Source organism: Oryzias latipes, chromosome 10 (assembly GCF_002234675.1).
Source record: "Oryzias latipes chromosome 10, ASM223467v1".
Classification (NCBI taxonomy): Eukaryota; Metazoa; Chordata; class Actinopteri; order Beloniformes; family Adrianichthyidae; genus Oryzias; species Oryzias latipes.
This window is the reverse complement of record NC_019868.2, coordinates 7962819-7975297: the sequence shown is the minus strand read 5'-3', so window position 1 is coordinate 7975297 and position 12479 is coordinate 7962819. Positions and strand designations below refer to the sequence as shown.

The following is a 12479-nucleotide window of genomic DNA, read 5'->3' as shown; positions in this document are numbered from 1 at the left end:
GGTATGAATGTTCTGTAGATGTGACAAAGACTGCTCACATGCAGACGGGGAGCCAAACACACACTCACACGCTGCAGTGAGTGACAGGGAGTGGGTTTTACGTTATTACAATCCCTGCGCGATTCACCTGCTGCCTGTCCCCACAACCCCTCACCCCCACCCTCTGCTTTCTCCCTCACACATCCCGTCCCCGCATCTGCGCGCTCTTTCTCAGAGACGGGGGCGCGCAGTTTTAGCCACGGCAATTCACAGGTTTTCAGCTGGCACAAGCTCTGTGAAATAATAGATAATAGTAAACGGATAATGCTGGCACAGATTTCTCTCTCTAAGCACCGATACTACTGCGCGCCTCTGGCATCGCATCGCGCTGAGGACTTGTCTAATGAAAAAAAAAAAAAGTATAATTAAAGATTTGTCTGCGAGCCACATGTGACCATCAAAAGAGCCATATATGGCTCGCGAGCCATAGGTTCCCGACCCCTGGATTACACGCTCTCGCGCTTGTTTAGGACTCCTCACATCTCACATTGATACTGCTTATCGATCCGGTATTTTCACCGGGGGGGGACTAACAGGCGGCTCTTGAGCTGCATGTGGCTCTCTGCCTTTTATCATATTTTCTATATACAGTACTTTCACCACCATAAGGCGAACATAAAAGTCTTACATTTTCTCCAAAATGGACGGAGCGCAAATCCTGGTGAGGGCGCAATGGAGTATTGACCGCGCGGGATCCCTGCTCAGTTAGGATTGCAGACGTGCAGTTGTAAAATGCGGGGTCGCTCGGTTAGAATTGCGCCTGCACGGTTGTAAGGTTCCTGAATCCCCCCACTCAGTTGTCTTTACGCCCTTTCACTTTATGGCAGAGATGAAACGCCATAAAAGAAAATACTCAGCAATGCGATTTGAACTTAACCAATCCCCGTGAACAGCTGATCATGAGTCACATCACAGATTTCCCTTTCAATCAATGCAGTTGCTCATAAATTTCTGTTTAAAATGCATGTATGTTTTACAAGATCTACCATCGGAATTTTCATGTCAAACTGTAGCAACAAAGCAACTGAGGTAGCATAGGGAACTAGAATATTCAGCTTTGGCTAAATGAGAAAAAGAGAGAAAATACAAACTTGCATGTTGGATGTATGTCAGTAGCATTTTGCTTACCTTTTTGTTTGAAGGAGGGCACAGGTCTCCCATTGGCCTCTACTTTTAACAGCATGATGCTAAACCAAAAACAGCATCTGGCGATCAGAGAAACCCAATATAATAATCAGCACAGGAACAACTGCAGAGTTTTATGCCTGCTCTATGATCGCACAGTATGGTTCCAGTTTTGTGTTCCTAGCATTTGTATTTACAAAAAGGAAAGTCAATTCAATCTGAAAATGCATAAATGATATACAGTAAAGTCCTAAAAGCATGTGTTTGCTGATGTTTATTGACAAGCACAACCGCCCTCTGTGCTGCTCAAGCTGAACTGGAGCTACACTAACAGTCAAATGGGTCTGGTCCAGCTCTAGTAGAAATAATGCACTTACACCTGGCTCACATTTTAAAATGAATAAAGGCCCTTTGGTGGCTCAGAGCTTGAGTGCCAGAGATGGCCCCCACAAGGGCCAGCACTAAAACAGCTGCTAGCTCAAAAGTGGTCCGAGGCTGACCCAGAAAAGTTTCAAAATGTCAACTTTATGTATGCTTTGAGCTTTGGAATAATCACTCGTGCCATTTTTGGCCCAGATTAAAAATACCTGAACAAAAAGACAAACAAGATTTATTTGAAACAAAAACCTTGTCTTAAGCAAACATATTACACAACAATAGAACGTTAATTACCAGTACACAGAAACAAAACTTTTTAACATGAAAGCCAAAGTTTCTTAGAGTTGAGAAAGTTTATGTAGAATATATTGTCAGGGCATTGGACACAGACTTCACTCATGCAATTTATCCAAGTTGTAGTTTGTAGCTCATCGCTGGTGTCTTTCTAAATAGAAATCCTTGTGAGAAAAAATTTGGAAGACAGACAGAACAATTAATAAATGTCTGGATTCAATTATTGGCTTTTCAGTGTAAATACAATCCTACATTAAACCACACTTGTCTTTGGAAAAGGCACCTGCTCCCTGTTAGAAACTTAGCAGCCAAATACAAACCTTCAGTGAACTGTGTTCAGCTTGCCAGGTCCAAAATAACATTGAAAGAAAAAAAACCACTACCAATAATTAATAATACTAACACTACTAATACTAATGACCGAATATTTTGACTTAATGCATTAAAAAGTTTGCTAGAAACAGAAGTAATGCTGCATAAGCATGTCACAAAACTAACAAAACTATTTTTGCTGCATCTTAATATTAGAAATAATATTAATCATTTGCTGTTCATTAAATCTAAAGCAACAGATATTTCTTTAGACAGACCTACATAATACTTTTCCGTTTATTTTTTATATTTTTTAAGTGACATCATCAGAAAATACTCTGTTCCATTTTAACTGTCTACATTAACTGACAGTAAAAATCTCCTGTATTTTATCAAATAGTTTAAAAAAAAAAACATCTGAAAAGGAAAGAGTTACAGATTTCTTCCACCCATGTTACCCTTTTAAAGAAATAAACCAGAATAACCGCAGACTCGGTTAGCACTTACAAAATACACTGGGCACTGATCTTTATGGTAAGTTTACCTTTAAACAGACATGGAAAACTGCACTCAGGCCTAAAAAGTTTTTATCTCAAGTGGTCTATTTTCCTTAAAAAATAGAATTTACCGGCTAAATTGAGACTAACTTACCTTAACGGGGCAGTGTAGCATGAGAACAATGTGGGAGGATGATGCAAGCTTCAGGTTAAAATCCCCAATAACACTTGAAAAAAGGTCGTTTTATGATCATCACCCTATTAACAGAAATCACAATCACTAAAATTACGTTAACTACATTTCCAACACTCAAACTGACAACAAAAATCGTGCACTCTTCAGTCACAAAAACCCAGAGTTAACTTTTATAACAGAGGGAGCGTGGGTGCTTAGCACTACGTCTGCTTTTTAATGTTAAAATGTTATTTATGAGGTTATTCTTGGTTTATTAAAAATGTATATAAATAAAAACTTTATGGTTGATCTGCAGGATAGTTGGAGTCTTACACATCAAAGGCAGAAAAACATTAAAAAGGCAAAAAAGTAGACCCACAGCTCGTCCATCATAATATAATGTAGCTGGTGCCATTGTATGCCACCTTAATCTGCCAGATCTGGTCCAGAAGTTTCTGCTGATCAGGACTGACTGCTTTGACAAATTAAGTAACTTAGTAACTTGTTTTCCAGCGTTTATTCATCATGTTCTCGTAAAAAAAAAAAAAAAAAAAAAAAAAAGAACAAAAACAGCCGAGAGAGTCTCTTGTTTTATGGCAAAGAGCACTGCAGCAGCAGAGAAGCAATAATTAACTCACAACAGATGCTAAAGCTGTCAAAACTCATCACAGCCTAAACCCTCTTTAGTTTTAAATACCCATGTCGCCTTTTGAGTTAAACACAGACCCACAGGATAACATTTTTTGTCATATTAAAAAAAATCTGAAATAAATTAACCTGATATATGTTTATAAACACGCAAAACCTTCTATGGTAACATGAGAGAAAAGTTGCCAGCCTCTATGCAATTAACGCCAGTTACTTTAAATTTGAATAAGTAAAGACCTCAACACATAAGTAGTACCTCCGAGTTGTAATACTCACATGGAAATGTCTTTTATAGCAGTAATTAGTGTTAAACTAACGCACGCGGACACGGCTCTTTCCTTCCTTCCGCTGTTGTTGCCGACTGGCGATCTGATTGGTTGAGAAGGTAACTAAGGGGAGCGTCAGCGTAGCAACAAGACCTATCAATCGGAGGCAAAGCCATCTACGGCAAGCGGAAGGTCCAAGCGTCACGTACTTTCAATGTTGTGAAACAAACGTTCGCGCACATTTTTTATTTACAATACTTGTTTATTTTTACTCACAAACTAATGAATCATTACATTCCTACGAATCTGTACTTTACTTGGGCCTTTTTAAAGTATATATAGAAAGATAGATAGAATTGTAATTCATTAAGATGGAAAAAATATTAATTGAATTGGAGTAATAAGACATTTAGTTAGATAAATATGTAAATTAGAGTTGTATAAACAATTATTGAGTTTTATAGACGTAAGAAATTAGGTTGAATACATTTAACTCAATCATTTGTTATCAATAGAAGTAATTCATTTAAGGTGGCAAAATTGGAAAAAGGTTTTATATATATATATATATATATATATATATATATATATATATGCGTCACAAGGAAAATGGAAATAAGATCAGAAACTCGTGCGTTTACTTTGTCTGTTCTTTTTCTATGAGCAGAAACTCTTTTGAGGATGCAGCCGTGTTACTTTTTTGATGGTCTTATAATCTTCATACGCCGTCTCACTGAAGTATAGCGCTCTCTTTTTTCTCCACGCGTTTCCATGGTGACTCCGGAAATCGGCGATCCATTGAGAATGTCCTTATGAACTTGACGAGCACGTGCATTAAGCCGGGGTTACCAAGTCGAGCGTAATTACACTAACTCATATCGGGTCTTTTGGAACCGACATACCCAGAGTAAGCAAGTTCAGGCGGATTTCAGCCAGAGTTCAGGGTTAAAGTCAGGGTAGTTTAAACATGCTTCCTGGAATACCCCCCTGGCTTGGTGACAGAAAATAAAATATTTAATAAACTAATTGAAACATGACAAAACTATTGGGAGAAACAAAACAGTGACACAACAGAGTAGATGAACTGACAAGGATGAATAGAAACAAAGACACTTAAATAGGCTGAGGGTTATTAACTGAACTGAAGACAGCTGTGGATCATGAACCTGAAACTGGAGTGACTGACAAAAAGAAAACCAAAAAACATGACCAAAACAAAACACCACAGAATTCTTACAGACGGGCATCCTTGATATCAACTAATAGCTCTGCATCTCACCTGTTTTTCTTTAAAATGACTAGACATGAATGCCAAAAAGAGTTACCGATGTCCAAAATCCTCTTGTTCAAAGACAGAGAAACTGGTGCAGTGCAAATGCAGCTCTGGGAGCTATCAAAGCTTAACGATTTGTTACTATTCCAGAGTGAGCATTAGTCCCAGTTAACATGTCATGTCAGCTGAGGAGATGGACCTCATTTAAAACTAGATACTTCAATTAACTTAGTGACAATGTAAAAAAAGTCCCAAGTAATTCTAGATTTAAGTCTCTTCTTGGTCAAACAGATGAAAGTGGAACAAAATGGCTGTGCATAAATATCGTTTTAAGGTTCCAAAAAATGAATTGTTTTGAGTGGCCGTCTTAATGGGAAAATCTGCATCTCTCTAAAAATGTGAAAGAGAGCTTAAGGTGAATGAAAAAATCTGGGTGAAGATGAAATCAACACACTATAAGGGCAACACATATTAACTAGGTTTCAAACGGCCATAAAACTTGTTGCCGGCTTGATGATGAATGGAAATCAGGATGGGTCGCCTCTCATATCAGCAGTTTGTGCTTCAGTTGTTGCCCTGTGATCTAACCGCGCTTTTTCAAACTCCTTTTTTGTTGGTGAGTTAATCATTTTAAATTTGTCCGTGTATGTTGTATGACTCATTTTTCAACTTTTACCTGTGTTTTTTTTTAAACATTACACACGTATTTGGGTAACTTATACCGTAATGTTAAGAGATTTACTTAATTTTTTTATACAAAGGCTAATATTAGGACTTAGGTCCAAGTACATAGTGAAATAGAATGTGTAATGTGGAATATGAAAATTCCTAAATCCAACAGAATATGCATGTTCTACTCTGCAAAGACATACTGAAATTTGTTATAATTTGGATTCAAAATAAAACAAATGAAAAACCTGCAGTTATGTCACTAAATGTTACAGTTTATGTAATGCAACAGTGCTTTGAGGGATGTAAAATCTCTAAAGGAAAACGAAATAACAGATTACCTGCACAGTTTAAAGCTGCTGAGAGCAGAGTGAACTTGTCATGGCTTTTGCAGCAGCATACGTTGCATTCAGCATCAGCACCCGGCTGTGCACCTGACCTCTTTCAGAGCTGCTGTCTCTCCATTTGCCTCCTCAGCTTTTCTTGTTAGATTTCCTGCTCTTATACCCAGTAAATAGTTTTTCCAGGTGCATAACACTCAGAATGATGCAAAACTTTTTCAGTGTCGAACCTGTACAAATCTTCCCATATCCAGGGTAGTTCACATGTGGAAATTTTGGTTTCCCGGCAACCACAATAAGAAGCTGCTCCCCTATTGGCTACGGTCTGTAGCTATCCATCTTTCAATGACCGCCTCTTCGTGAATTTACAAGAAATCAAAGTTGTTTCAGTACTTCACACCAGCTTATCTTAACCAGAAATAATGGATTTTCTTCTCTTCACTGGGAACTGAAGTGCATGTAATCCCCTCACAGACTCATGATTTGAACATGAGCTGAGATAAAATGGACCCAATCAGATATCTGAGCTGGGAGATGATTGCTGAATGAAAACATCTGACTGGTTTTCACTCCAGACTGTAACGTTCATCAATGGATCATCGGTCTCCAGAACTGATTGTGTAGCGATTGCCCGTGATCAGCGTGAGAATAATTTCATGGAAAACATGAGTCCTCTGTGTATTTATCAGATTCTCTTGCTGTAGACACAAATCATTTCAGCCTGAATGAAGACAGGTTTTGAATTCATGTTTCAGTACTTTAGTCTCTTCCTGTTGTTCCCAAACACAATACTGAAGGTGTGATGACCTTTTTATTTTTTACTCAACAAGGCTTGACTCATCAGCATTACAAGGTTTTGCAGCAAAACCAGTTAAAGTTTTCAATTATATCAACTTCAAATCAAATTATAACGTCTGCTTTTCTTTATTTTTTTTACTTTATGATAAGGCACTGTTGGGTCACCAATTGTTGGTATAAACATTGCTTTAGAAACAAATTTAATTGTGATCAAGTTTTTTTTTTATGTTTTGTCTGAAAACTTAAATGTTGACTCTTGAGAACAGAAAGAAAACAATAAAATGACTTCATTAGATCATTAGAAATAGTTCTTTTGTTCTCCATCAAAACTACAGTCATTTGTTTTAATTTCTCTGTTTTCGTGTCAATTTCTTGGGAGTAAGCTCTGCATCATCAGCTCATGAGCTGCCTGACAGATGCTGCTAAAGGCCCTTTTCTGTCTCAGGGTATTCAGATCTACTTAAATGCACGCACGTCACACTTGATTCCTTCAAACTCCACCAAGCTGCCGCCTCAGGGCCACAACAGGTTTGCCAGAAAACAAACAATTCTCCAACTGCGGGTAATTGTCAAAACTAAAGAAAAAACAGCCACTGGGAGATTTGCAGAACTATGCAGGATGCTGCAGCTCTTACAAATCACTTTGAGATTCTGTTGCTTTCTTGACAGACAGCACAAATTTGATCTTGTTTGCTGTGTTCTGCATCAGATATCTGCCAAAACAAAAGATATTACAAAAGCTTGTGTTTTTGTGTTTTTGGTTGATAGTGTGGCACTTTGAGTGGATAAACATTTCAGGCTTTCATTTCACTCTGCGGTCTAAAGTTTACCCCTAAAACTTTTTTTGCACTTTACTGTTTGGAGAAAAAATGTAATACAAACTCAGCCAGGATTTATCATATTTTTAATAAAGGTGTCTGCATAGTTTCTAGCATGAATATATGAATATATATCAGCTTGTTGGTCTAGATTAAAGAACCCCAGTGAGTCAGTATGGATTTGACAATGCAGGTAAGAGAAAATCCGCTTAGCAGATACCTTTTGAAGGAAGTCAATTCCACCTGTTTGCCACATCTTAAAATTCCTGAGAGATAGAAATCTATCCTCAATAAATTGGGAAGGGAATCCAAAATAAAGTTCACAAAATTGACGTTGGAAAATGAACATTTTCAGGGTTCTGCTGTGCTGAGCAAAGCTAGGTGTGCCTTTTTTTGAACATGCATGGGAAAAAAAACGAAAGATCTCCAAGGAGCCAAGCTCTTCACATTATAAATAATCACAAATGAATTTGCAAGATTTAAATTGCTCTCATATCTAACCGAAGAGTCCACATTTTCAAATGACCTCTCACATCCATAAACCCCTAATTCAATTACTTATCCACACATTTAAAGCCTCAGAAGGCACAGACCATATGGGAGCAGTATCTTGTGCTCATAGTACTGAAGTGTAATTTTATGGTGCCCTGACACAGACAACATGATTACATGCCTGCAGCTGTGGAGTGATCCATAACAAAATTGCAATCAGTCTCTGGCTTCTGATGTCCGAACACAAAAAATAGGATGTGGTGGAAGACGGTGAAGCTAAACAAAAATGTGCCTTAGCCGACTGATCTGGTTACACCTGAAAAAGTCAGTGTTGACCAACATTTTGTTATCATTTTGAACAGTGTTCACACGCTATATTGCGGTTCACCCTTTGCGGTCTCACTGTTCTGAGAATTTTTTTAAGAGCAATTTTAAGGCTTTTTTTTCCAGTGCTCTGATTCTGATTCATTCTCCTCTGTATCATTTTCCTGTCCAGAAGGTGTTTAGATTGACAAATCTACAAACATTTTCAATCACAAGCAGAACTTTATTCTATAATACTGGACTTATTTTTCTACGAAGGTTTGAACTTTAAGAGTTTAAACAAGAGAGAAAAGTGTGAAAATGTTCAAATTTGTCTGACAAAAGTGTGCTGTGAGGGGTTTTACAACCTCAAAGTATCTGTAGGCACACTTCGCAGATTTCACCTATCTTGGTATATTTTTAAAATGTAACTCTCACGATAAGGAGGAAACAATGTATCTGATATACAGGCAATAGATGGACACATGGATGATGTGTCTAGAAAAGAGCTCCACAAAAGTATCAGTAAGCCCATCTCCATGTCTGGATTCTGGGTTCATCTACTGCAGGAGCTTGGTCTGAATGACGGCCGCTTTCAGCGGTACTTCCATCTCTCTGTGACCCAGTTTGATGAGTTGCTGTCCTTCACTGGACCAAGGAGGGGGGAAAAAAACAGGATAAAAATAGGGGACCTTTATACACTTTTGTTGATGCGAAAAAGAAAAGTATCATGAAGGAGGAGAACAAATGGAAACAGCTTCTCTTCAATGTTGGTTTTGGAATCCACCCTCTGATCACCTCATCCACTCGTCACAGGCCAGCGCTAACTTCCTGATTGCTTCATGCAATGCAAATACTTTGCTAAAGTTCACATATTTGTAATAAACAATTAAACTAAGACATGAAGCGCTATACTAGTATACGCCTTTTACCATTTTGCCATTTGGACGTCCCTTAAGTTTCTTCTTTTTTTCCGGAATCCGATTTCTTTAGGAGTTTTCCTTACCGAGAAGGAGGGTCTAAGGGCAGCGATGCCCTTAGACTGAACTGAACAGCTTTGTCTGTTTAGTTTATTTTAGCCAATACCTATTGAATTCTATGACTTCATGTTCTTTACGATTTCATATTTATTATATAATTATCGGTATGAAGCTCATTGAGACGAATATTTTTGTAATATTGGGCTATGTAAATAAAAATGAATTAAATTGATGGTTTATGATAAAGTGGTATCCATGGTTATGCCTCCCCATCACAGAACATTGCACAAACACAATCTGATGTTTCCCAATTTTCCAGGCTCCTGATCCACAGGTTGTGTGTTGTTGGCCATTTTGGCAGTGGTTGGGGTCAAAGTCTCCCTCCAACTCACCTGCAGTCACAAACTTATTTTTTTGGTGCTGCGGTGGCTTTACTGTAACATCAGCAGCCTGCTCTGGCCTGTTTTTGCTCCCCACATGCATCAAAGAGCCTCGGGGCCCCGTGACCTTGTCACTTATTCCTAGGCTGTCTGTCCTCTGATCACTCTTGATAGCTGCTAACCACTTGATGGTGGTGCCACTTCACAGGACCTGCTGTTTTGAGAGCAGTGCCGGCACAGTAGTTTAGCTGTCACAGTTTGACTCTTGTCACAGCCTCTAAGATCTTTACCCTTGCCTATTTTTTTCTTGCCTCTAACACATCCACTTTGAGATTTGACTCCTCTCTCACAGCAAGTAAATCCTGGTTTCTCCAATATTTTTTGTTTTTAAATTCTGTAGCTGATTAATCGATCCATGGATTAAAGACCGTTTGATGGTTAACCTAAAAAAAAAAACTTGCCTTCATTTATGGTGCTCGTTTTTTGGGTTTATTTCAAAGTAATTAAAAAAGAAATTGAAGAAAAATCTGGGCAGCTCTATTAGGTATTTATTTGAAAGAACAAATCCAGTTGGTGAGCTGCCATCAGTGTGTGAATGTGTGTGTGAATGGGACCGTGACTGTAAAGCGCTTTGGGCCTTTGAGGAAGGTAAAAAAAGCGCTATACAAGTATACATCATTTACCATTTTGTCCAAACCTTAAAGCAACAGACGTGGTTGTACTTTCTGGCCAATCAGTGGCCTTAAATCTGGTAACACTGCAACACCCTGATCCGCACAGTTGGAACCACAGTTCTAACCGTTCTCATAATGCACATCAGACAACACAATCAAATGGAAATACTGTAATCCAAATAGATCAGGGACTTTTGGAAATGCAGCATTGTTTTGGTTGTTTTACCTAAAGATGCTAATCAAATACTTTAATTAGAAAAAGAAAAAGAAAGTCTAACATTCAAGGACAAATGTGATCAAGAATGTCAGAGGTGTAGAAAAAAAAATCCAATAGCAAAATACACAGTTGTGCTTTTTTTGCATTCACCAGAAACCTATTTGATGGTGGTGTTTGATTCTTTTTTAAGGTTTTTTGTTGTGTGAGTGCTCATGTGTTACTCAACTGAGATGGATTCTTTCTTGTCTATATTTGTTGTCCCCTATTTTCTATTATGACTATATTAGGCTCGGCTCAGAGATTCGTCAAAGCTGACCTGGGCAGAGCAACATCTCCATTGCCTCAGGCTGTACACACCAAACTCAGCCCTGCAGACAGCATCTGAATAGCAAAGATATTAGTCCCATTTATTACCCATCCTGGGCAAATGGATTTTGTCCTTCACGATGGATGTTTGTCAGGCATTTCCAATTACTAAAGACTCTGAGTTGACCCTCACGGGCGTTAGAATGATAAGAAAAGATAGACACATCAAGATGTGCCATTCCAGTCAATCAATCTGCTTTTTATAGGATGTACATACCTGTCAGAGGAGCAAAACTCGCAGCTTTAGCTTCTGCAAAGCACAAGTGACGCAGACTGAATCACTGTATGGTGTATGGATCAGAGCAGTAAAATGTGTTTCTGAGCTAAAAAAAGTGTCCATAGCCCCCATTTCTGTCCCTTTAAAGACCCACTTTGATAAATAATTGTGTTTTTGGTGTTTTTAACATGCTCTTGTGGCATCTTTCTCATGATCGACCACATATATGCAGAAAATTAATCTTAAAATTACATTTCCGAGTATTTTTTATTCGAATCATTGTAAATCAGGAGCAGAGGAAAAAGAATATGCTCTTTAAAAACTTGTAGTTGTAGTGTAGAAGCTACAACGGCGGGCCACAAGCTCCCAGCTCCTCTCCATACTAATGCACCCACTTGTAGATGACTAGATCCATGGAAGTCATTGTTTTGCTCGTCTGAGCTGGTATCTGGCTCAAACTATACAGCTGATAGCTCCAATATTGCTCACCATTTTTGTTGCACCAAGTCAGAGTGGGGTTGTACGGGGCTGTAAGCTAGTGGTAAAGCCTTTAAACAAATGGACAACTCAAATTTCTAATGAACTACTGGCGCTCTGCAGAAACTATGTCCTAGAAAACGACGCAGTTTTTTAAATTTTGACTAATGATAATTAAAGGCCACAGAGAACGCCTTTAAAATAAATCAAAAGATGACTAGAGTGGCATTTCAACGCTTTACTTGGTCTTTTAACCTCTGGCCTATTTTGGCTTGAATTACGTTTGTTAGTGAGAGCCATTCAACCCTGTTAATGAACCTCAGGAGGTAACGGGAGTGAAACGGTGTTGGAGATATGTGCACGTCATTATAATTGCTATCCCACTGGCTCTTATAGATACCTTTTGATTGGGTGATGGAGCGTTCTCAGGCTAATTGTGGGGAAGTTTAAGACTGCTGAGCCCCACATAAGACTAAACGGACTTCAGGTAAACACATATGCGATCACAGATCTGTCGAAGCAGAAAAATCAAAGCATTACTTACTGTTCCAAGAAGATAATAATGAACAAACAATGAAGAAAGGAATCTGCTGTTGTTGTGTGTTTGCCGCCTGGACTCCAGAATCCTTCCTCAGCTCTGCCTCATAAACTCCTTCCAATGCAGCAGCCACACAAGTACCGGTGAGCTTTCTATGAGGGACTCAAGAGGATGGGCTGTAATATATTGCCTTGAATTGATG

The 12479-nt window shown here is 38.5% G+C and overlaps 1 protein-coding gene across 4 annotated transcripts in view; it reads right to left on the bottom strand.

The window, feature by feature from the left end:
- Nucleotides 1-3835, bottom strand: part of enox2 (ecto-NOX disulfide-thiol exchanger 2) — a 206680-nt gene extending 202845 nt beyond the window's left edge. For 3 of the 4 annotated variants that reach the window (XM_023958990.1, XM_023958993.1, XM_023958992.1), the window contains exons 1-3: nt 3745-3835; nt 2800-2903; nt 1168-1244 (exon numbers count right to left, since the gene is read on the bottom strand). The gene's annotated coding sequence lies outside the window, so the exon portion shown is untranslated. The remainder of the gene's footprint in view (nt 1-1167; nt 1245-2799; nt 2904-3744) is intronic. The other variant, XM_023958991.1, reaches the window with a different exon arrangement.
- Between the last annotated feature and the right edge of the window lie 8644 nt (nt 3836-12479).